This window comes from Thermobia domestica, chromosome 18 (genome assembly GCF_964235325.1).
Source record: "Thermobia domestica chromosome 18, izTheDome1.hap1.1, whole genome shotgun sequence".
NCBI lineage: Eukaryota > Metazoa > Arthropoda > Insecta > Zygentoma > Lepismatidae > Thermobia > Thermobia domestica.
The window spans coordinates 101,141,719-101,166,929 of record NC_137471.1 but is presented as its reverse complement, the minus strand read 5'-3'; the positions used below and the strand labels follow the sequence as shown (position 1 = coordinate 101,166,929).

The window sequence follows — 25,211 nt, the reverse complement described above, 5'->3', positions numbered from 1 at the left end:
CTCTAACCCAACGTATTGAAGATGCTGAAACTAGAGATACTTATTAAAGAACATGTTTTAGCTAAAATAACATGGGTTAATCAAGGACGAAAAATGAAAGAATGAAGACAAGTTATTAGAGATAAGCACTATGAGAAAATTTTAAAGTTTGTGAAGGATATTTCAGAAGAATTGAGAGGGGGGAGGAGTAGACATCCCTGGCTGAAACAATCAATCCTATCACTGCATTCGCAAGGAATCCAAGCCGGGGCTGTTGTTTGCGTTTGATTTCCCGCCAACCCAACGGTAAGTTTATGTATTTATTTTTAATTTCTTTTTTTTTTTTAATGTGCGATTAGGTACGGAAATTTAGAAAAGAAATCATACACTCATATACATATGTTCACTATATAAATTATGTGTGAACATAAATACAAACGCACATAGTCCTTTCTGCTTTTCCTTCATGATTCCCTGCTACCATCTACATACTTAAAATTCAGTTTAGGGTCCTTAAAATTAGTCTGACAATCGCTTCCGTTTATCTTCAGACCAGTACCGTTCTTCCATTTGTACCCAGTTGCTGTGTTGGGTACAAACAGTATCTATATCCTATTGAAGCATTTGTTTTGATCTGCAATAGTAACAGCCTATGAAATTTGCTCAAAATAGACAAACTAAAATCATATGCCACAAAGGTGGGGGGGGGGGGGGAATAGGACGCAAAGAGAGTAGTCGGCACACAGTGGAAAATACAGAAAATACATGGGGCAGCAGACGTATTAAAATATCCTAAAAGATCCAATGATGCTAGATCATTTTGACCTTATCTAACCAGTCAGCAATTTGTAGTATGGAGAAATGAAATTTAGGTTAACTTACTTTAGTCTGATAAAATTCATTTAAAGCTAGTTAATGTAGTAATTAAATTTGATGTGAAAACTGAAATTTTCTCATTAAGTTTTACTAAGTTTCCTGACGTAATCTCAAATTTTCAAATCTACAGAAACATATGTATATTTCTTAACAGTATACTGTATTAGCATATTAGAAATTAGGCAACAATATTATAGTATTCGTTTCAGGGGCGGCTTTAGGATTTTAATTTTGGATAGGCCCGCTTCCTCGTTTATACACATTTGATTGATTAATGATTTGGATTAATGATTAATGATTGGGAAATTACTTTTACAGTAGTGGTTGATGCTATTTGCTAAATAATTATCTACCATTAATATAAATAAGGGAAAATATATTTACTCTTTATTGTATCTTTTGCATTTATATATTTTTCAAAATTTCTTGGTAGGCCCGTGCCTATCCGGCCTACTCGCTAAATCCGTCACTGATTCGTTTTGTAGATAGTTGTTATCTACTAGTATACAAGGGTAAAGTGGTTCATATTTAGCTCTAGCGTCAATCCGGTTGATCGGAATCGTTCATAAAATATGTGTACAGGAAAATACATATTATTTTCCTCAAATTTAATATAAACCATTGTATACTTTAGACATATCACAACCATTTTTATACTTTTGCTCTGTTGAAATGGAACAACAGTTGAATAGCACACGAAATACTGTAAATTGTGGGAGGAAACTTTCAACAATTTTACATTATGCGATTCAGACGTGTCAAACTATTAACTATCAATCAACATGTTATCAGCGTAAAAAAATTCCATGAAATACGCTGACAATGAGATATGAATGTAATCTTTACTTGCCTTACCTTTGTCTACTGTTCACACAATCTCCTCAGTTACAGCGTGTGTAGTAGTCTACAAAAAATACGTGAATTCGTTAGTAGCACTAGTCTTCCCAGAAGGTATTTGTTAGTTTTGATTATAACACAACTGTCCTCGATCATTAACTCTAGTTTCTAATCACATGAACAGCTAATAAAATAACAACTGAATTGCTAATGCTGTCAACACATATTACCGTTGAAATCATTACTTCTCACGTTGATATATGAACGTGGGCGCTCTCACACACAAACACAGAGAAACAGAAGCAATCTTAACGGCACACTTCATAACGCGCTCTTACACATACAAGTAAATGATTTTCTCTTCGCGCAGCTTCACTAGAACTGATGGAAAAATCGGTCTGCTACAACACGGAAGATCGCTGGCAAGCTATCAGCAGCATACTTCAATTACGTGAAATGACGCAGCTATCTTAGAAGCGAATCTGTCACTTGCCTTTCTGAGCCTTTGCACTTCTGTTATCTCAATCTCTCACATTGACATGGTCACCGAAACTAAAAGTTTTTCTTTACATCGGTCGTCTCTTCCTCTTCCCTCCCCTTCTCTTCCCCTTTGCTTCGTTTCATTCTTCAGTGAACTCTACGAGGGATGACACTATCTCTTAACAGTGACAAGATGAGATAGAGCAGAGCAGACCGGGAAATGAACAAATGAAAATTCTACTTCTTACAAAGAGGATAAAGCAAAATGTTTACTATGTATAAATAATTTGTCGAGCCATCGCAATATTTTATAGAACTCTCTGAAAATAGTAGCATATGGAGACAAACAACAATAAAACTTTATACGAGTGGAAATAATTTTTCTTTTCCTTTATTCTTTCTTTTTTCAAATCATTCTTTCCCCACACAGAAAGTGTAAAACTAATATTCTTAAACCTACTTCTCATTCTAAAGCTCGAAATTCCAAAATAGGTTTTCTTGAAGAATTTTACTTGTTTGAAACCTTTGGTTCTGTATTACTACTTGCAGTGCTGCGCACGAGGCAAAAAGGAACCAGATTAAAAACGAAGGATTTTACGTATTGTCTCGTTTTGTAAATTCATGTCAAAATTTATGCCTTAATTTTTTATTCTTAATTTCATCTAAAAATTTTCAGAATTCTTCCGCGTCACAAGAGGTCCATGAAGGATGTACTGTATTAACATTTAAACCATATTTATTATTGGGATATATTGTGTAATGACGTATATTTAAATATTGATAAATGTTTTTCGTTGCGTTCGTATCATTACTTTATCTATCTACATAGTTCTTATACTTTGAATCACGTAGCACTAAAACAGTGTTTGAGATCTGAAGACTTGGGTTAACTAGTATTGTTCACAAAACTTGTTAAGTTTCTCGTCTTGTCTTGAATTTAAAAGGTATCTCTCATCACCAAATACTATGTATCATTAATAGACATCGGATTTTTATGCACTTAAATTCATTAAATATGCATGTAACTACGCTGTTAAATGTGTTAAAGTATGCACTTAATATGTACTAATAATGGAATAAAAGAAGACATTTTCAAACATGAGCAAAGTTGTTACAAAGTTTTGTACGTGAAATAAGGACTTACTCCTTCCCGTAATTAGACTTACAGTATTACAAGATGCTTCTCTCATTTTTTGATGTTACCTTTTGATATTTGTAGCCAGAAAATGATCTGTTAACATCAATAGATGTTATTGGACAATATTTATATAGAGAAGCAAGTATAGTATCTATGTTTTCTGGCAAATTGAAATTTAACCCTGTAGATATTTTCCCATGACTTCAATTGTTTTGTAATCAAAGTTTGTGGCAATAACATCCATCAGTTTCTTTTCCACAGAGTACCCAAATTTACCAGGAACTGACTGGAGCTCGTGACGAACTTCATCAACTCGAGCTAAGCATGCACTGAGCAGCATTAGCGTCTTTTGTTTCTGAATTGAGGTCGACACGATATATAATGTCTTTATCATTATCAGATTTCTCCAAAGTCTTGACAATTGTAAGCGTCTTTGCTCTGTTGATCGGTTGCTAACATTATTGGTCCTCTATAAACTATTCATTCTTCCATCCTAGGATGCAGAAAGCCGTTCTGTTTCATAGACCTGTAAATGCATTGAAAATACAAGCTAAAACAGGATTTATGCCAGCTATAAGCATACATCTGAAATTAAAACTTATAGAATATGCTGAATATGCTCTACGTGTGTACCTAAAATTATTGTGAATAGTTTCTATTAAGATATTTCATAATTACTCAGAAGTGAAGTACATGAAAAATTGTAGGGAAAGCTTATTTCTTGAGATATGCTTCAGTATAAGAACTATGACTAACAAGTTCTCGCGTGTGTTAATACGCACAGTATGCCTTCCCATGCTACCTCCATCCACTGCATTCAATATGTTGAGTCTTATGAGGATGGCATATTCATATTCTCTGAAGGAAAGAAATTTGTCCTCTTCCACCCCTACTCATATTTCTTTAATTTACATTTTTAAATTTTTATTTCAAGTTTGTTGTAGTTTGTTTTGATTGCAGTAATTAAGTGTTTTTCAGGTTAGGTTAGATAGCATTTAGTAGATAACAGAATCGTCCTGGAAAATCTAATACCGAATTTCGTGCCTAAATATCCAACCGTTCAGAATAATTTTTAATAACAGTAAATTTTCCATATCCTTTCAAGCTGGAATTTCCAAAATTTGTGATGAGATATATGGGTAACCAGGGCAAGAGTGAACACCTTTTGTAAATCAAAGAATTGCGGTGGAACGGTGACAGAGGAAAACGCAATATATTCTCTATGTGAAAGCCTGTTAACTCTAATAACATATACAGTTTAATTGCGGCAAATCAAGCAGAGAATACAGAGGAATAACATAGTTTTGAGGAAGGAAAATTTTGTACTCTTGCCCCATATGGTGGGGTGAGAGTAAACAACGGTTGGGGCAACGATGTACAGTCGAATCAAAACATAGAAACGTAGGCACAAACACCATACATTGAATCACAGATACATATGTACTGACTACATGGAACTACTTGGGCTTTTCATAAGATGTTTTGAAAACGCTTGTCAAGAATGTGAGTTGTTCAGTGGTAAAATTGTTGGATACTAGTCACGCAAGGGAACGGACGGATCTATGACGAAGAACAAATTCGAAAATAGTACTCAAAATTTAATAGATGAGATGAGAAATTGCACAACACTCTTCGCCAAGTCTTAGGTCTTAAACAATGTATTGCTTTTGTATAATTCATAGTATAAGAACTGTAAATTGATTAAACGATTATGCGAACATAATGAAGAGCATTTATCAACGTGTAAAGATAAATCATTACACAATATACTCCAAAAATAAATATGATTTAAATGTTGTTATATCACATACTTTGGACCTCTCATGACGCGTAAGGATTTTATAATTTCTAGATGAAGTTAAGGAAAATATAGAGCATATTATTTAGACATATAAATTTACAAAACGAGAATCGAGGTGAGACGAGATTTACACAAACATTTACAATACAAGATGAGAAAAATCTTATTTCTCATCTCGTAGGCAGCATTAGTTTTAAATTAAAAAAAAAAAACTCTTTAAACATCAAACTATTCCAAAAACAAATGGTAAAACTTGCGTTCTTGTTAACTTTTGGGAGATAAATCAATTAAATGGAAAACTATTTGGGTTACGCAATAGAGACATCGTGTTGAGTTGAGTTGAGTTGATTTTAGTTTAGTGTCCCTTTCAGCAGCGAGGCTATATGAGACATGGACCTACTGATTAACGTGGAATCCGAGCCACATGAGCTCCCGCCGGGGATCGAACCCGGGCCTCCCACGCCAAAGTCGCGTACGCTAACCGCTTAGCCACGGAGGAGCTCAATAGAGACATCGAATATGTACACCTTGTCTCAAAAAGGTTGAGCGCATTCTTTATTGGTGTTTTGAGGCAAAAATTTTCTAAGTCCAGCTTCGGGTATCTTCGGGAAAAAGTAAGCCAGGTTCGAACCTCCAAGCCAGCCTTTGCAATCGGGAAAAAGTTTGCAGATGTGTTTTTCTTCTTTTAAATATAATAAGACTTGTTACCAAGTGTTTAAAAAAGCAACATTGATTAAAATACTTAATGATACAATATTTCGAAACCTTTCATTAATATGAGCACATGCTTGTTTGTCATTTAGCTTTCTATACGTAATGGAACATTTAAATACGTTAAAGAATCTTTCCATGTGTAAAAGAATGCTCAAAGTTAAGAAATAGAACATAATTATCGCCTGAGTACTAAAATAAAAGTCAAAGTAGAACAGAAACAGCGTTTGTAATGGATATGAATGTCATAATTATCTTGAGATCCGTTATACATCGCTAGAAGCTAAATTCTAGAAGTCCTTGTGTTAGCTCATTGGTAAGCTATCGGATTTCAAATCATAAGGTTGTGAGTTCGAATTCCATCTGGCTCAATACTTTTTTTTAAATTATATTTTCCGCAATGCATGAAAAATTATATAAAATAATTACATTAAAATACATAAGTTGTTTATATATAACATAATAATTGCAGAACATAGTAATTATTATGTTTAAAATATAACATCTGAGATAATTTTCACAGTAGGTCGGTATTATATATGAGGATGTAAATACAAGTTAAGAAACTCGTTCAATAGCAATAAATAAATCATGTAGTGTATTTATTTGCAGCTATTTGTCATATAGAGAGTAATTCTCAACATTCATAATATAGAATGTCATTTATGTTCTTGAAAAGTTATTCGATGCATAAACAGAGGGTATAAACAGAGAATCCAAAGTCGGAACGCTCGCAAAAAAATTCATGAACCCCAAAGGTCACGTGAGCAGACTGGAATTGTCCTTACGAAGCATGCCACAGCAGAAAGTCTTTACATAGATTTTCAATTCAATTCCTGATATATGCTTTTGCAATGTAGAAGTGGTGATGCCTTGAGTCGCCCTCTCTCGCTCGCTCGCTCGCTCACTCTCTCTCTATTTATACAGAATATAAAAGTGGATTTATGTGTGTGTTTCAACATAATTCTGATATATCTAGAGCAATTTTAACTATATTTCTTACAGTCTGGAAAAAGAGTACTGTTGGGATACATATCAAAAATGCTAGAAACGGGTCGATATTATTATTGAATCCATAGTTTCGTGGTCGCTTAGGTGAATAGCTCTACTTTCAATTCAAGTCCAATTAAGCTCCCATTAGCACCCAGGGTGGTTACGTAGCGACATAAAGATATCGAAATCAACCGATATTAGAATCGAATCATAAGTTTTCAGCGCCGCTAACAGTGCAGCATTTCCCATTAGTCCACATTAGTCCCATTGCCTAGAGGGCAACATATTTGCAGAGTGCAAATTTTAAAACTTGAATAATATTTTAATTTTTTCCGTATGAAAAAGTTAAAAATCATGAGCAAATATACTATTTCACGAACAGTCCTCTTTTACTATTCTAATATGTTTAATAATAGCGTAAGAAATGTAATAGTAATTCAGAACATGTTTCACAGTTGTTATTTTTTCTTACATAGTTGTAGCTGTAGCATGTAGTGAGTGGAATTTAACTGTAATAAATTCACTAATTAACCATATTCGAATTAAGTTTTATTTTTAAATTCGGAATGAAGGGGCGGAGAAATATGGAGTTATTGGGGGCACCGAGCTTTTCTACATTTTACTTTCAAGATCTCCATTTTTCTTTTGTCATTTGTTCCTAATAAAAAAAGTTCAGTCACTTTTGGATTGTCATAGGATAGTAAGAGTTGGATTTTGGGATGCAGCCTGTGAGATTCTAGAGGAGCTAACTGCTTGAAAAAATATTTTTGAATCATCTGTAACATATGAAATAAGGATATGTATCATAAAAAATTGAAAGTAACTATGTCTGCGTAATCATCACGGTCAAATTGCAAAGTCAAATGAATTGACGTTTGGTATATAATCAGGCTCTAATCCCAACTGGGAAGTTATCATACGCGTGTCACTTTCATTATAATACATATCCTTAGGGGGAGTAGAAGTCCGAATTTTTGCGAAAAATTTAGTATCTCACAAGCCGTTCAACTGAGAGCTGAAATTCAGCATATAACTCTTTATTAAAAATAAAGAGAATATGCCCTGGCATTTTTTAAAATTGTCTTTTATGAGCGGGAGGACGGGGGTGCATTTTCTATATATTGGAAATTGGTAGTGGGTTGATTTGTAAAAATAATCGAAAACGATTGATATTAGTTGAGAAAAAGATTGAGTAATGCAAACTAAAGTTCTTTTTGAATTTTATACCCACTGCTTTCTATTTATAATTACTGAAGCTGGTGTTTAATATATGGAGCGTTCCGAGCATAAGGCAATCAAGCCATAAAGTTAGAGAAAAATGGCCATAAAATTTGTATTCTAAACTTAATTACATGGGCATTTCCAATTAGTACGGCATGCTTAATTATATAGAAAATTAGTTTCTCTCTCTCTCTCTTTTTTTTTTTTTTTTTTTTTTTTTACGTTGGTCTACTTTTCCTTGATTCGAAACTTTTAAATTTTACCCTATTTTCTACTGAAATGTGTCTGTAAGGCAACAAAGAAATAATTACATATGATAAATTTAAATTCATTTTAATTCGGAAGATGAGAAACACTTTGCCATTATATATCGTAAAGATCAGACCCACCAGTATTGTAACAAAGAGGTGCTTGAGCCAATGACGGTAGAAATTCAAACTCCGATAAGTGATTATTTCACAGTCTTGTTTTATTACAAGTGTAATCTCTTTAGTCAATGGAGAGGAGGACGTGGGTCATCGGTCAGAGTTGATGTCGATGGGTTTTGGTGGGTCGGAGTTGGTCGCAATGGTTCAGAGTGGTTCATAGTTGGTGGTGGGTCAGAGTGGATCACGATGGTTGATGGGTCAGAGTGGGCCAATGGGTCATTTGGGTGGTGGGTCATAGTGGGTCATGGTGGGTCGTGGATCAAATTTACATTGACCCACACCATCTCTGGTTAAAATTGTACTAAAGATAAGAGGCACCGAAGATGCATGTCGGCTATTATGCTCAAATTTTGCGCATGGATAGTACTCCACCAGAAAGCAATAAATCTGAAACGGTTCACGGTATGACCTCCTAGAACTCGAGATGTAGGGGTTTGATTGGCTAAATTAAGACGTCAATGATTTATCCTTCAACAACCAAGCTTTTTATGATCGTTTCCGTGGGGAAGTCAGAAGAACACGTGCCTAGTAATCGTAATATTGATAGTTCGCGTCCACCCCGGGGTATTTGTTTTGTGTTTTTTTGTTTCACCTAAATATAAACAAATCACACATATAGGCATTTTAACATATTTTGGGAGAGTAATTTTGTGGTTCGTTGGCGTTTCATCGCGTCTCTGCAGCTGGTAGTAAAGTTTTCAATATGGAACTTGGGCCATCACGGATCGTCGCTGCGGGGCCACCAATTTCTGGCGAGAGGTTAATAGTTGACCATCTGTAGTCCACCGACGCTTACAGCTTAGGGTAATGAACGATGTCCTTGCCTTGTAGACTTCATGACTACCGACGTCGGCAGTCAACTAGCTTTTAGTATTCCTTTACTAACCATCTATCGTTCATGTTTGTACACGGTGTTGTCATAATAGTAATAACAATAATACATAATAGTAATAATAATAATAATAATAATAATAATAATAATAATAATAATAATAATAATAATAATAATAATAATTATTATTATTATTATTATTATTATTATTATTATTATTATTATTATTATTATTATTATTATTTGTAGTAACAGTAGTATAATTGATGATAGAATAATTATTGTCTATGTATTGTCTAGGTAGGACTACACACAGGATTTGGCTCGTTTTGGTTCGACTTGACTCTAATCCGAGTCGAGTTGGAAGATATTTTTCGCGCCGAGTCCAAGAGTAGACCTCAAAGATGTCGAGTCGAGTCGAGTCGAGTTTCAAAGAAAAGTCGTTCGTGCCCATCCCTACTAATGAGAGCTTAATCGGAGTTAAGCGAAATTGAAAGTCTCACTATTTATCTAAGCGACCCCGAAAACTATGAATCTAATATCGATCATTTTCTAGCAATCTTTTATATGTATCCCCCTCCCATTCACCATAGGTAACCCGACAGCACTCTTTTTGAAACTATAAGAAATGTGGTTAAAATTACTCTAGGCCAGTGGTTCTCAATCTAATTCCTATCACAATCCCCTTTTATCACACGCTCTTGCCAGCGACCCTTTTATAATTTGTTTTATAATAAGCTTGTGTGGGATTTTTAACATACCTATTTCTATAATAGTAGAATCCATTTTTTTTTGTTTATAGTGAATAGTGCCATGGAAAATCATTACCCGGGGCGAGAGTATAGTACGATGTCACCGTATATATGAGTGACGTCGACAGACTAGCTACGAAGCGTCACCATGGTTGGCACGAAGCTCAATAACATTTTCAAAATAAACCCTACCTTTGCTTAATTTTGAGCACATTTTATTACGTTTTTCCTTCTATTTTACACATGTGCACATGCACTTTCCTAACTTGAGTAACACACTTCCTCCGAAATGTGTGGCCCCTCTTTTCGGCGCCCGGCACTGACAGTGGATACAGTAACTGTAATATCTATATTCCCAACGACGAAGGTGCTGGTTCAAGATGGATGTTAAACTCCTTCATTGAAGAGGCCATTAACGTATCCGATCTAAGCCCACAACTTCTTGACCAAATAATAGAATGATCATGCGACAAGTCTTTGCAACTGGTTTTCTGTAACGAAGACTTGGACAAGTTCTGCCTGATGAGGAGAGAAGAATATCCTGGTCTGGTGATTGCTGCTTTAAAAGTAATAATTCCATTTGCTATATCGTACTTGTGCGAAAGTGTTTTTTTTTTATGGTAAACATTAAAACAAAGATAAGAAATTGCTTATCAGTTGAAAACGGCTTTATAATATTCGTCATGAAGATTGAACCGGGCATTGCTGCACTAGTGAAATTACACCATGCTTAGGTATCTCATTAGGTTTTAATTTTAATTGTATGTCAATGTGCAGGTTTTGTTTCATGTGTATTTTTCTAGTATTTCTATATACAGTTCTCATTAGTTTTATATCATACCTCTTTGATTTAAATTCATTTTTAAACAACTCTACTAACTAACTAACTCTATGGCCTATGGAACCCGGAGGTTCAATGCCGCGTTCACAAAAGCTCTACACTGACTTCTATCCTTAGCCAATTGGATCCAGTTTCTACTTTGTATTCTTATCTCAGCGAGATCCATCTTAATATTGTCCTCCCTAGGTCTTCCTAATGGTCGTTTTCCGTTTGGTCTTCCAGTCAAAACTTTCAAAGCGTTTCTACTTTCTTCCATTCTAGCTACCTGACCTGCCCACCTAAGCCTCCTAGACTTGACGACCCTAACAATGTTGGGTAACCGTATAAATTATGTAGTTCCTCGTTATGAAGTTTCCGCCATTCCCCATTCCCGTTCCTCTTGGGTCCGAATATTCGTCTAAGGATCTTGTTCTCAAATACTTTCAGTCTATGTTCTTCCCTCAGAGTAAGCGACCATGTTTCGCAACCATACAGAACAACAGGCATGATTATCGTTTTGTATATTTTAAGCTTCAAATTTCTCGACAGAATTCGCGACGACAAGAGACTTTGAACCGAATAGTAACACGAATTCTACACCCTTTGAAAATGTTCAGTAGACTTATTTTTTATTGTTCTTTACAGTGTGTATAAAAAATAAAAGTATGCCTATCAGAACAAAATTAAAAATAATTTCTGGTATTAGATTCTAACTATATTTATCTCTTTCGCCTATCTTCGCGATCCCCTAGGGGCCGCGACTCCCAGGTTGAGAAACCCTGCTCTAGGCATACATGAGTTATGATGGAACATACATACATACACTTTTATATGTATAAATGCAGATAAGAGAGAGTTGAGAGAGAGCGATTAAGGAATTACCGCTCTCAATCTCTTCACTTTACTTTTGCGATTCGTGAATTTCTTACGTGACAGTTTGGGGCTAGCTAGTTTTTTGTCTTGAACCACGATCCGATTTTCGATATGCTCTACCTAAATGCTGTAATGCGAATATTGAGAAGTTATCTGCGATGAAAGTAGCTGCAAATAAATATATTACATAACTTATTTATTGCTATTACACGATTTTTTAAATTTGTATTCAATATTCACACATAACACACCGACGTTCTGTGAATACCTCAGATGTTATATTTTAAAGATAAGAATTACTTATGTCGTGAAATGATATGAATATATATATTCAACTGATATATACAACTGATGATATGAATATATATATTCAACTCATATATACAACTGATGATATGAAAATATATATACAACTGATGAATTGTAATGTAACTATTTTACATAATTTTCATGCATTGAGGAAAGTAGAATATCATAAAGGAATCTCACCTGAACGGGTATCGAACTCACGATTTAAACGCTCGGTGGTGTACCACTGAGCTAACATCACCGCTTTTCGGAAGCTGCTTCTAAAATATAACTGAGCTCATACGTAAATGCTCTTTTCCGTATGGAAATCACAATGACGAAACGAGAGTGTGAATACATAGTCTCGAAATATTGTATCATTAAGTATTTCAATCAATGTTACTTTTTTCTACACTTAATACCATTTCAACATGTCTTATTATACTTAACAGAAGGAAAAACATATCTGTACATCTTTTCCCGATTACTAAGGTTGGCTTTGGAGGTTCGAACCAGCAGCTTTAGTTTGCTGTTTTCCGAAGACACCCGAAGTTGGACTTCGAAAGTGTTCGTCTCAAAACAGCTATAATCATATCGCTCAATCTGTTTGGTATATGGTATATGTTTTTATACGTGTAAAGTCAGTATAACAATTCATTCTTTAAACAGCTTTTTGTATGTATTAATATTCCTTTATAAAAACTGTTTTCATTATTATTATTACGGCGCACCATTTTCAGATTTCTTTCGCGAGTCGTTGACCAAGTCGTTCGCCACCAGCGTTGCCAGACTCACAGCTCGGAATTATTCCAAAACCTGATCGAACTTATGCTAGATTCGGTCAAATTATGCTAGATCCTCATAATTACTAATTCAGGAGTTTAAAAAAAAACAAAGTTGAGATACGATAACGTAACTTAAAATACACAGAGAGCAAGAATGCATGGATAGAACTCAATACTTCACGCACCAAAATTTTAACTCAACCAAATTACTGCAGTCGTTGCCAAACTCAATGGCGTATATATCTTATAAATGAATGCAAAGTTTTTGTTTACATATTTTGAAAGAAAATTACTTCGCAGCATAAGCGGAGTTGGGAATCGTCTGCTGGGGGAGGGGGCAGATTTTTGGTCGGTCTCGGAGCTGTCATTTCAGGAATAAATATGATCATGAAGTCAGAAGTAAAGATGGTGAAGTTGTCAAAAAGTTGGGGGGAGAATGGCCCCCATAGCTCCGCCCATGCCTCGGAGTTAAAGGATTAGAAAACCCTGGGTGGAGCCACAAAAAAAAAAAAAAAAAGCCCAAAGCCGTTCCGAACTTACTTAGGAAAATAAGACTGCCTGTATGGTTTACCGAGTGTATGAATCAATGGAAGAGGATACATTTCTGCCGTTCTTTTTCTTCCCACGACCAACTTCTCCAGGTTTTACGGCTTTTTGATAACTTGCTGAAATTGTGCTAGATTTGGGCAGGATGTTAAAAGCAAGATGCTAGGTGCTAGAGACATGCAAATTATGCTAGATCTAGCATCATTATGCTAGATCTGGCAACGCTGTTCCCCACAATAGGCTTGTCGTGCAAGTAACCAATCACACGTCAGGTACTAGCTTTTACCTATTGCTTTCTTCTCACAGCTCAGAACATTGGTAACTATGGATAGACGTACAGCAGTAATTACTTTATGGGAGTTGGAAGGTTATTCTGCAACTGCAGCTAGCAGGCGGGTAGGTGTCCCGGCCTCTACAGGAAGGCAATGGATTCGGAAATATGGTGCTACAGGTCAGACTGGTAATTTACGATCTCCTGGTCGTCCGCATGTGTCAACCGAAGACCAAGATGCGAGATTAGTAAACGAAGCCCGGTTAGACCCACTAAGGACGTCTAGACAGATAAGGGAAGCTTCTCTCTTTCCTGGTAGTAAGCATACAGCTCTGCGAAGGCTTCGTCATGCTGGGTTACGTGGCCGTGTTGCTGCCGTGAAGGAAAAACTCTCAGACGACCACAAAATTTACCGTCTCGCGTTTGCACAGGCGAATGTGGGTCTCAATTGGGAAAACGTAGTTTTCTCAGATGAATCCATATTCACAACATCAAAGGAGGGACGCCGTTTTGTGTATCGTCCGAGAGGCACCCGATATGACCATGGATATGTGGCTGCTTGCAATCGCAGTGGCCATGTATCTATTTTATGTTGGGGTTGGATTTCCAGTCGCGGAGCAGGACAGCTTCATAGAATTGAAGGACATCTGGACAATTCTCAGTACTTAGATATTATCAGTAATATCATGGTGCCATCTGTTTCAGCCTGATGGTGTAATTCAGTTCCAGCAATACCAGTCGCCAATACATAATTCCCGTGTGGTTCAGAAATGGTTCGCAGGGCACCCTGAGATTGATTTAATCGACTGGCCGCCTCGTGGAGCAGACCTCAATCTCATGGAAAATATGTGAGCAGAAGTGAAGCGTACTCTAAGGGAAAGTTGGCCTGAGGCAGATCCACCAAGAACTCAGGATGACCTGTGGCATCTTGTTTCCGAAGCATGGCTGGAGGTAGGGGAAGGAGATAGATTTGTCACCCATGTAATAGATTCCATGCTCAGAAGAATGGAGCGTGTAATAAATTCAGAAGGGTCTTGGACACAATATTAATGACCCGGCCTTAACTCCCGAAAACAGCCCTTTTCAGGGCTACCTAAACGCTTCTGAAAATATTTCTAGAAGTAAACCACTCCTTGTATCCGATTTCTGTGCAATCCTACTAACAAAAGAATGATAATTAGCTGTAGGCTTTGAACTCAAGACCTCTTCTGTGGCAAGTCCGTACTCTACCAGTGAGCTAACATGAACACGCAAACCTAACCTGAAGAAACACGACTTTCAATTTCTGGTATTCGATGACAATGATGCTCATATACTTTGCAAATGTTGTATTCAACTTGGGATATTCTGCAACACACACACACACACACATAAACAAACCCAAAGAGAGAGAGAGAGAGAGAGAGATGAATACACAAAAGCATATTCAACGTATTCGAATGAGACTCTAACAAGTAAACCTTACGTTTGGGTGAATCGAGTTGCTGACGGAGACACATATGAGAAAGTAGTACTAAATGTGGTCAGTATTTCAGTGAAGTTATAGGTGCGAAGCTCCAGGGGTTTAGGAGATACAGCTACCAGAACATCACATGGAAGTACAGAATAGTCTTCATACAGTTGGAGGTAAAAGCCCTGTAAGACCTCTTGTAACGACAAAAGGTGAATAACAAATATATGGGTACATATTAGGACTAGGGAGAAGTCATATAGTAAGGGTATACCTGACGGCGGCCATCTTGAAATCCGCCATTTTGAATTAAGGTTAAGTTTTTAAAATAGGAATAGGGTCATGTGATACATGATTTAAGGCGCAAATTTAATCAGAAGAACAATGGTGACGTTAATTTTGATTTACGGGCAATTGGTAAAAAGTTATAGGGAAATTAAATATTGTTGCAGCATATGTATTAGTCCTTTACTCCACCTTGTAAATTTTTTGTTAATGATAATAATTAAATAAAAAGCAGGTAGATAAATATTAGGTCTATGGTAAGAGTTGCCTTGATGGCGGCCATGTTCAAATCCGCCATTTTGAATCAGACAAAGTTTTAAATAGCGAACGAGAAATAGATGTGAACAGGATACAAGAAAAACAACGAAATGGCGTGGAAGTACAGCATCAAACAAGTAACATTGTAACGCCAACATTCTATTTTTGATTAACTTCTAGCCCGAAGTCATCTATTGCATTACTCTATTCCCATTTAATTTTGTGCTGAATAATGATAAAGCAAAAATGGTTATACCGTTGGATTTATGGCAAATTTGCTATTAATAAGATGTCACTGTCATGCCTTTTGTTTAAAACTTTTGTCTGATTCAAAATGGCGGATTTGAACATGGCCGCCATCAAGGCAACTCTTACCATAGACCTAATATTTATCCACCTCCTTTTTATTTAATTATTATCATTAACACAAAATTTACAAGGTGGGGTAAAGGACTAATACATATGCTGCAACAATATTTAATTTCCCTGTAACTTTTTACCAATTGCGCGTAAATCAAAATTAACGTCACCATTGTTCTTCTGATTAAATTCGAGTCTTAAATCATGTATCACATGACCCTATTCCTATTTTAAAAACTTAACCTTAATTCAAAATGGCGGATTTCAAGATGGCCGCCGTCAGGTATACCCTTACTATATGACTTCCCCCTAGTCCTAATATGTACCCATATATTTGTTATTCATCTTTTGTCGTTACAAGAGGTCTTATAGAGCTTTTACCTCCAACTGTATGAAGACTATTCTGTACTTCCATGTAATGTTCTGGTAGCTATATCTCCTAAACCCCTGGAGCTTCGCACCTATAACTTCACTGAAATACTGACCACATTTAGTACTACTTTCTCATATGTGTCTCCGTCAGCAACTCGATTCACCCAAACGTAAGGTTTACTTGTAAGTAACGATATTCCGTTCTAAAGAGAATTTGTGTTTCTTCCCGTGACGTTAAGGGGGATCGGGAAAAGCTATGTGTCTTGAAGCAGGATACGACTTTGGATACTCTGTTTATACACTTTCTATATCCGTAGGAATATACTGTATTTCACGAATATAAATAACATACTGTAATGAGAATATTGAGAAGTTAAATCTGTATGACAAATAGCTGCAAATAAATACACTACATAACTTATTTATTGCTATTAAACGATTTTCCTAACTTGTATTTAACATTCTCATATATAATAACGACCTACTGTGAAAATTATCTCAGATGTTATATTTTAAACATAATAATTACTATGTTCTGCAATTATTATGTTATATATAAACAACTTATGTATTTTAATGTAATTGTTTTATATAATTTTTCATGCATTGCGGAAAATATAATTTTAAAAAAAGAATTGACCAAGATGAGATTCGAACTCACAACCTTATGATTTGAAATCCGATCGCTTACCAATAAGCTAACACAAGGACTTCTAGAACTTAGCTTCTAGCGATGTATAACGGATCTCAAGATTATTATGACATTCATATCCATGACAAACTCTGTTTCTGTTCTACTTTGACTTTATTTTAGTACTCAGGCGATAATTATGTTCTATTTCTTAACTTTGAGCATTCTTTTACATATGGAAAGATTCTTTAACGTATTTAAATGCTCCATTACGTATAGAGAGCTAAATGACAAACAAGCATGTGCAAGGTTTCGAAATATTGTATCATTAAGTATTTCAATCAATGTTGCTTTTTTAAACACTTGGTAACAAGTCTTATTATATTTAAAAGAAGAAAAACACATCTGCAAACTTTTTCCCGATTGCAAAGGCTGGCTTGGAGGTTCGAACCTGGCTTACTTTTTCCCGAAGATACCCGAAGCTGGACTTAGAAAATTTTTGCCTCAAAACACCAATAAAGAATGCGCTCAACCTTTTTGAGACAAGGTGTACCTATGTTTCCTTCTAATTGCGATGATTTTCTTGAAGTTATGAATATCAACTTTTCATATGAATACTTGCAAAGAGTGATTTGATAATCATAAGTCATAACTTACAGTAAATATCCCTGAAAATTTATCATGACTTCAAGTTAGTCTTTCCGGAAAAAAAGGGGGGGTACGGTTGCTCAATGGTAGAGCGCTTATCTCTGTTGCTAAACATTCTTGGTTCTATCTCAGGCCAAGTTATTTTGTGGTGGACTACATTGTTTCAGTGAGTGATCATCCGTCTTCTTTAGCCTAATGACATAACAGTGGGACGTCGTTAAACTAAAAGAAACTAATTTCATTCCCAGAAAAATTAATCTTGTAAAGCCACTTGTGAAGCTTGAACTCCTGGTTTAAAGGTTAACAATTTGGTTACTGAACAAATTCTATTCAAGACAAATTTCTAACGTACTGAGGTGGCCATAGTAGTGTAGTCTCAGTATCATGAGTTCGATTCCCAGAGATCATAATTCGCATATAAAATGTACGATACAAAATGGGACCATTCCGTTGTACTGGAATGTTTGTCAATACCATCACATCTGTGAAGCGACTGATTTTCAACTTTATTTTGTTTATTCTCATTTCCAGTTAACTAGCCCTATAGCTTTTGTTTCGAAATATTCGGGTCGAATAAAACCTAATACCATTAATATTGTTCTTATCACATACTATAGATGGCATATCTTTGAAAACATTGTGAGGAGCCTTTATTTCTCTTAAAGTTCAGATAATTAGTATAAGCAAGAACAGAATAAAAAAAATTGAAGAAGAAAACCAATAAAGGAAAGAACATATCAGACGCTCACTTAAAAGTACTCTCCTGAAAAAAAAAAAAAATGTCACCTGGGACATTCTTCCTCTGGAGCCTTCAACTTTCAAAAGTTTTAGTCCCTGACACCATATTAGTAGTCAATTAATTGTCTTGAAGAGAAATTGTATTCATGTGGACGTGATAAAAGGTATAGGAGAAAAACTAGTATACATAGGAATTATGTTTGTTGGGAGAAGGGAGGGAGGTATAGGAGAAAAACTAGTATAAATAGGAATTATGTTTGTTGGGAGAAGGGAGAGAAACAGTTTTTATTTTATTTTACGTTGACCAACGTAAGTACTAACATGCCGTATTTCCCGTATTATCTCCTTAGTCTTGGAGAGACTTGAGCCCTAACGTATCACAAAGAGGAAGAAAAAATTGAGAAAGAATAATAATATTGTAGATGATGAACAGTATTGAAGGGGATAGTTTCTACACTACGATAAAGAGATTAAGAGGACGTTAGTAGGGATGGACACGAGATAGTTTTCATTGAAACTCGACTCGATTCGAAACAGACATCTTTGAGCTAGACTCGAGAACTCGGGTCGAAAAATTTCCTCCTACTCGACTCGAAACTCGACTCGAATTTGGGTCGGGTTTCGAGCCGAGTCGAGCCGAAACGAACCAAATCAAGCCATACCCTGTGTGGAGTTTCAAATACTGTCTTCAAGTGTCCTACATAGACAATATAATTATTATAAATGATACTATTACTACTACTACTACTACTACTACTATTACTACTACTGATGATGATTATTATTATTACCGACCTCGGTAGTCTTGAAGACTAGGAGGCAAGGACATCGTTCAGGAGGTTCCGGGTTGTTCCGGATTTATATTTCGGAGGAGCATCAGACCTGTTGTCAGACGGGGTCCGGGGGTGAACCCTCCATCAAGGTTAATTGACCCCCTGGAACTGTGAGTGATGATAACCTGTGTTTGAGAATGTAATTAAAACATGAATTTGCAATAGAAACTAATTTTGCTTTCAGGATTACTTTACGTCATATATCCAAAACTGAGCAAATCATTCAGTTGTTTTTAACGTCCCTTTCAGCGGTGATGCTATATGAGATACTGACTAACGTGGAATCCGAACTACATGAGCTCCCGCCGGGAATCGAACCTGAGTCTTCCACGCCAAAGGCGCATATGCTAACCGGTTAGCCACGAAGGAGCTCCGAAGCAAACTTGTATGCAGTTTTAATTACTATACAGAGAATAGTAGAAGAACATATAAAGAAATAAGGATCACACGCAAATTCAATGTCCACCCTCCACAGAGCTGACGTCATCTTCAAGAGCGAGATGACAGGTACAAAACGGAATTGAATTAAATTTAATTACAGCAAACTGGCATCTTGGCTTATGCTGTTGGAAAGAGATGAGGGAAGTTAGTTGCCAGGTCAGCGCCATTTTAACATAGCTACCATCCCGATATCGCCTCGTAGATGAAAACAGTGTACCGTCATTTTCCTATGTCAAATGAATAGTGTCAGGAGAAAGTACTGCAACGCTCAAAAAAAGATAACAAACTCATATTTTACTCGTCTGTCCTTTCTCTCATATTTTTCAACAATTCGCTTAAAAGAAAAAATATAGGGCATGACTTCAACGGTAAGTTGTGACAACAAAATACATTAATGTTGATAGTGCAATCTTCCAACAATTTTATAATAGTCTTTTATGTTTGGAACACAAATAAAAATATCGTATAATACACCTTGCTGTTTTGTCTTTTGTCGGTTCACCTAGAAAATCAAATCTAAGCGTGCGAATGCAAGTAAAACTGTTGAAAGTTACATTAAAGTAATGTACAATACGAATATTGGTGAAAGCTACAAACATATTATTTGAAGTACGGGGATTCAAGAAGTCCCAATCCTTCCATGGACCGCGCCGAGTCAAGGAGTTTTCGAAATCTGTTCTTGTTGAATATTATCTTATTACATAATGTAACGTTTGTCATGTTGTCAAGTCTAGGAGACTTAGTAGTGGCTAAAATTCCGCTGAAGTTGTTTTTCCTCAGATCCAAGTAGATGTGGGATGGTACCTTTACAGCAGGCCAAACGGTTGTTTCTAATTCATTCTATTCTATTGAGTGTAAGGAATGTAATCTCTCTCTAGACTTTAGATAGTATATTTAGGGCACAGAGTCTATCACGCAAATAGAAATAGGGAAATAATTGACAAAAGTGAAAGTGGATTATGCTGCAAATTATTTTAGAAATTATTGTAAATAAAGCATAAATTCGACCATATATGTACTGTACTACGTATTAAAATAAAGATGAAAACGACGTCTTTTAAAATCACTCCTAATGCGAAATGCATTTCTGTACCCTCCTCACGTATTAAATATATGTCATATACAAAATATTAGGTTAATAAAATATCAGAACTCGATACTCTCCACGTAGGTATAATAAACTTACAATTTCTGTTTTAAAAAAAATGACAAATTTCCAATTTAAATGATGTTGACAAAAATTAGTGATACACAAGCATATATCCTATAGCATAGTGGAATAGATCAAGGATACTAACATATGAAAAAATTTGTTACTATCAACATTTTCTATTGTCAGACGAAGCCATGAATTCAGTTCTTAAGGTAGAAAATAAATAAATAAAAATTTTCCAGCTTTACATACCATAATTATGAACTTTGGACTAAAAGGAACGACTGAATGAAGAAAGTGAATTATTATTAAGAGTGCTGGGATGAGAGTGCAGGAGCGCCCTGAGTAAATCATGGACACTGTGTTGTCCGCCAAAAATTCACATGGTCTGGGCTCGAACCAGGCTCCTTTCGCACCAGAGGTCAATACTTTACCACAGAGCCACCTTATCCCATCCCTCAGAAATTAATATGAATCATTATATGATATGTATATAATATGATAAGTACAGAAGAGGTGTTTACACCACTTACACAAAACTAATCGTGGGTACGCTATTGATGATAAAGCATGCAAGCAAATGAAAATATTTTTAAAGCCACATTGTCACGTTAGAAGAACTTGTAGCTGTCATTAAAAAATCTTGAAACCCTACCATATTTCACCGTGTACACATAGTCTTGATAGGGTCATAAAACATTTTTTCCATCTTGCAAGGAGTTGAACGATGCTCAACTTTCTGGGACTTCTTGCTTGCTACCAGCTATCGCCTCCCGCTGACATAAAAGAAAAACCAGTTTCGCCGCTTACAAAACAACGGATTCTTTTGGACAGGGAGGGGAAGTGCGCCAAAATAGACGTTTTTAATGAGGAGGTTCACTGTTTGTCCACTAGAGTGCAGTGCTGCACGTGTGGAGAAACCTTTCTTGCCTTCAAGAAGTTGTAACATGTAAAGAGTAAATAGAAAGATCGGGCTGAAAGGTTTTTTATGACAGCTACAAGATTCATTTAACGTGGCAATGTGGCTTAAGAGTAACAAGAAAATTAATCATTCATAGGGGAATTTTCAGGCCACTTGTCCCGTGAAACAGCAGAATACTACGTATTTCTTTTTTCGTTTGCCTTGACCTCATATACAGTCATTTATTTATATTTCTGTTTGAATCATTCTACGGAAGTGGTAGAAGGTAATTTTCTCTCAATGAAGGGTGGGAACGATCGAGTCGAAGACAAGGTCAATGATCTTTGGGTATGTTGGTTTATTACATATGTCCACCGCCCGCTCCTAAACGAACTCGTACAATTGAAGATGCCCACAATACTGACAATTCAAAGAGAAAGAAAAATAAAAAAAGTGGCTACCTGACTTGTCATAAACATGTCGGAGTACTTTTAGGATACTTGTGACTGTGCAGAAAAGGCACCCAGATGAATTTGATATATCAACTCTGTGGATGAACACTCGTTCGTCCTCTTGGTTAAGGGAGGGAATATTTGTTTCTCTCTTTATCACCTACACGCTATGAAACGATTTTTTTTTAGTTTTTCTCTACATAATGTCATTACTATCGATGATACAAATAAAAATAATATTAGAACATGTATAAACATATCTGAATACTAAAAAATATATTATTTGTTTACTGGTTAACTGCCGGTTTCGGTCGTCGAGAAGTGTAGGAGGCAAGGAAGGACATTGTTCACGAGGTTCTGGGTTTGGGTTCCGGAGGAGCAATTATTCGGGCTCAAGCCAAAAATAGTTATAAGTTACCAGCCAAACATGTTCAAAACTGATAGTCCCGGGTTTAGGGTTGTCAATGACTCAAGCGGCTCGGTTCGCTATCTAGCCGGACCGAGAAGTGAGCCGAACCAACAGCTCACCCAACCGAGTCGGCTTGAGCCCCCAGAAGCTGATCTCAAAAGTTCGCTTTCAAAAGCTTTTATTGTTCTTTCTTATATTAACGTACACAGCACTACAGGCAAAATAATTGTTTTATGATTTTAGTCTTTAAATCCTTAGATAGTGCCTTGATTTGTTAATATTTTCATTGGAGAAAATATATACCAATGACAATTACCCCACATTTTCTTTACTCTTATTGAACTCTGTTGGTCTGTTGGATTTATCAGTAAAAGCGTTTAATCAGTATCAATTTGGGAAACAACGGTACACTGGGGTTCTCTTAGGCTTTACAGCGTAAGCGTGAACATTCATAAATGATCATAAATGTAATTCACTAGAAACTGGCTAATTTTGAATAATATGGCCACATCAAAAACAAAATGATAAAATATTTCATTGATATCAAAACATAATTTGACAGAAACATGGTTAACTGCCGGTTTCGGTCGTCGAGAAGTGTAGGAGGCAAGGAAGGACATTGTTCACGAGGTTCTGGGTTTGGGTTCCGGAGGAGCAATTATTCGGGCTCAAGCCAAAAATAGTTATAAGTTACCAGCCAAACATGTTCAAAACTGATAGTCCCGGGTTTAGGGTTGTCAATGACTCAAGCGGCTCGGTTCGCTATCTAGCCGGACCGAGAAGTGAGCCGAACCAACAGCTCACCCAACCGAGTCGGCTTGAGCCCCCAGAAGCTGATCTCAAAAGTTCGCTTTCAAAAGCTTTTATTGTTCTTTCTTATATTAACGTACACAGCACTACAGGCAAAATAATTGTTTTATGATTTTAGTCTTTAAATCCTTAGATAGTGCCTTGATTTGTTAATATTTTCATTGGAGAAAATATATACCAATGACAATTACCCCACATTTTCTTTACTCTAATTGAACTCTGTTGGTCTGTTGGATTTATCAGTAAAAGCGTTTAATCAGTATCAATTTGGGAAACAACGGTACACTGGGGTTCTCTTAGGCTTTACAGCGTAAGCGTGAACATTCATAAATGATCATAAATGTAATTCACTAGAAACTGGCTAATTTTGAATAATATGGCCACATCAAAAACAAAATGATAAAATATTTCATTGATATCAAAACATAATTTGACAGAAACATGAAATATCTTGTCTAGAGTTCAATCAGTTAGTTAAGTTACTTTCAAAATGTAACACGTTACTTTGTCATCAACTTTTCTTCTGTCTGCAGTATATGACGCAAATTACACAAGTTCATAGTTGTTACTGATATCGAATGAAATGAAAATGAAATCTGTAAGTTTTGCGTTACACGATTATGCCGGTTAGGCTAAAAGAGACGGCGATAATGAGAAATGAGTGAAATGTTTGAATGAAGAAAGTGGGAGGAAACGGGAGAACCCCGAGAAAACCTACGAGCACGGTGTTTGTCCACCACAAAGTCCATACAGCGTGAGCTGAAATCAAACCAGGGACCCCAAGCACCGGAGGTGAACGCTCTACAACTGAGCCATCGCGCCCCCGAGTTACTAATATCATTTACAAAGTACTGCTGCCTCTTCGCTGCCAAATGGCTAGTATACTTGCCTTCTATATGTGCGGTCCCGGGTCTATTCACGGCGAGTTTGCTTGACTCAGTTTTAACAAGCAGTAGGAAGAAATTTATCGAGTTGGAAATTTACACGTGACTGTACAAGAACTTAGTTCGTAGTAGTCTTCTCTACAGTCAAACCAAGGATTTAAGTAAACGAGAATCCAGATACAAGAAACCCACTGAGCCGGATATACAGTAATTTCCTAAAACCGATATCTGACCTCTAGCGAACAAAATTGATCCATTTGATCGTGTTGTATGATCTGTGCCGACTCTAATGGCGCAATTGGTTTAAATGGTTCGGCTCATGGATTGTTCACCACAGAGCTGAGATCAGAATGACCGCTCACATGTCACGCCTACCGAGCCTATGCTTCACCTCAAGCGAGCCGGCTTGAGCCGATGGTTCATTCCAATCTAGCCAGCTTGAGCCGATGGCTCACCTCAGCCGAACAGAACCGAGCTGGTTGTTCACCCAAACCTAGCCGGCTCGAGTCGATGGCTCATTCAACCGAGCTGGCTCGAGCTGTTTACTCAGTTGAACTGGATCGAGCCAGTTGATATCACTACTCGGGTTGGGCTTCTGTTTGGGCTCAAAAATTCGACAGTGCAAGTCTCAGCCTTGTTGGTAAGAATTACAGTCAGAGTGGCCCAAAAGTAGGTATACAGACCAGCATCGATCAAGTATAACAATTTATTAAGATAATGCATTTATTTACTTCGGTCTGTTAAAAGCTTCAGGAATAAGTGAAAAGACATCCACGGAAATGTACACCAAAAGTGTATTTTCTATATTTACCAAACAAGGATTTTTGTCACCCATATCTTCGATTAAGGTCTAAAATTATGAATGCTATATAATTTGTTGCAGTTTGTAAAGTGCTGAACTGACAAAAGTGCTGATCCAATATGGCCGCTCTGTGAGACAAGCTGAAAGGCATAT

The 25,211-nt window shown here is 36.4% G+C and overlaps 1 protein-coding gene across 5 annotated transcripts in view; it reads right to left on the bottom strand.

The window, feature by feature from the left end:
* Positions 1 to 25,211, bottom strand: part of LOC145675561 (frizzled-5-like) — a 447,461-nt gene that overhangs the window by 358,589 nt on the left and 63,661 nt on the right. For 3 of the 5 annotated variants that reach the window (XM_081746071.1, XM_081746073.1, XM_081746075.1), the window contains exon 1: positions 1,711 to 2,062. The exons of the other annotated variants lie outside the window; for them this stretch is intronic. The gene's annotated coding sequence lies outside the window, so the exon portion shown is untranslated. Of the gene's footprint in view, positions 1 to 1,710; positions 2,063 to 25,211 lie in introns of those variants that run through there. 5 annotated transcript variants of the gene reach the window in all.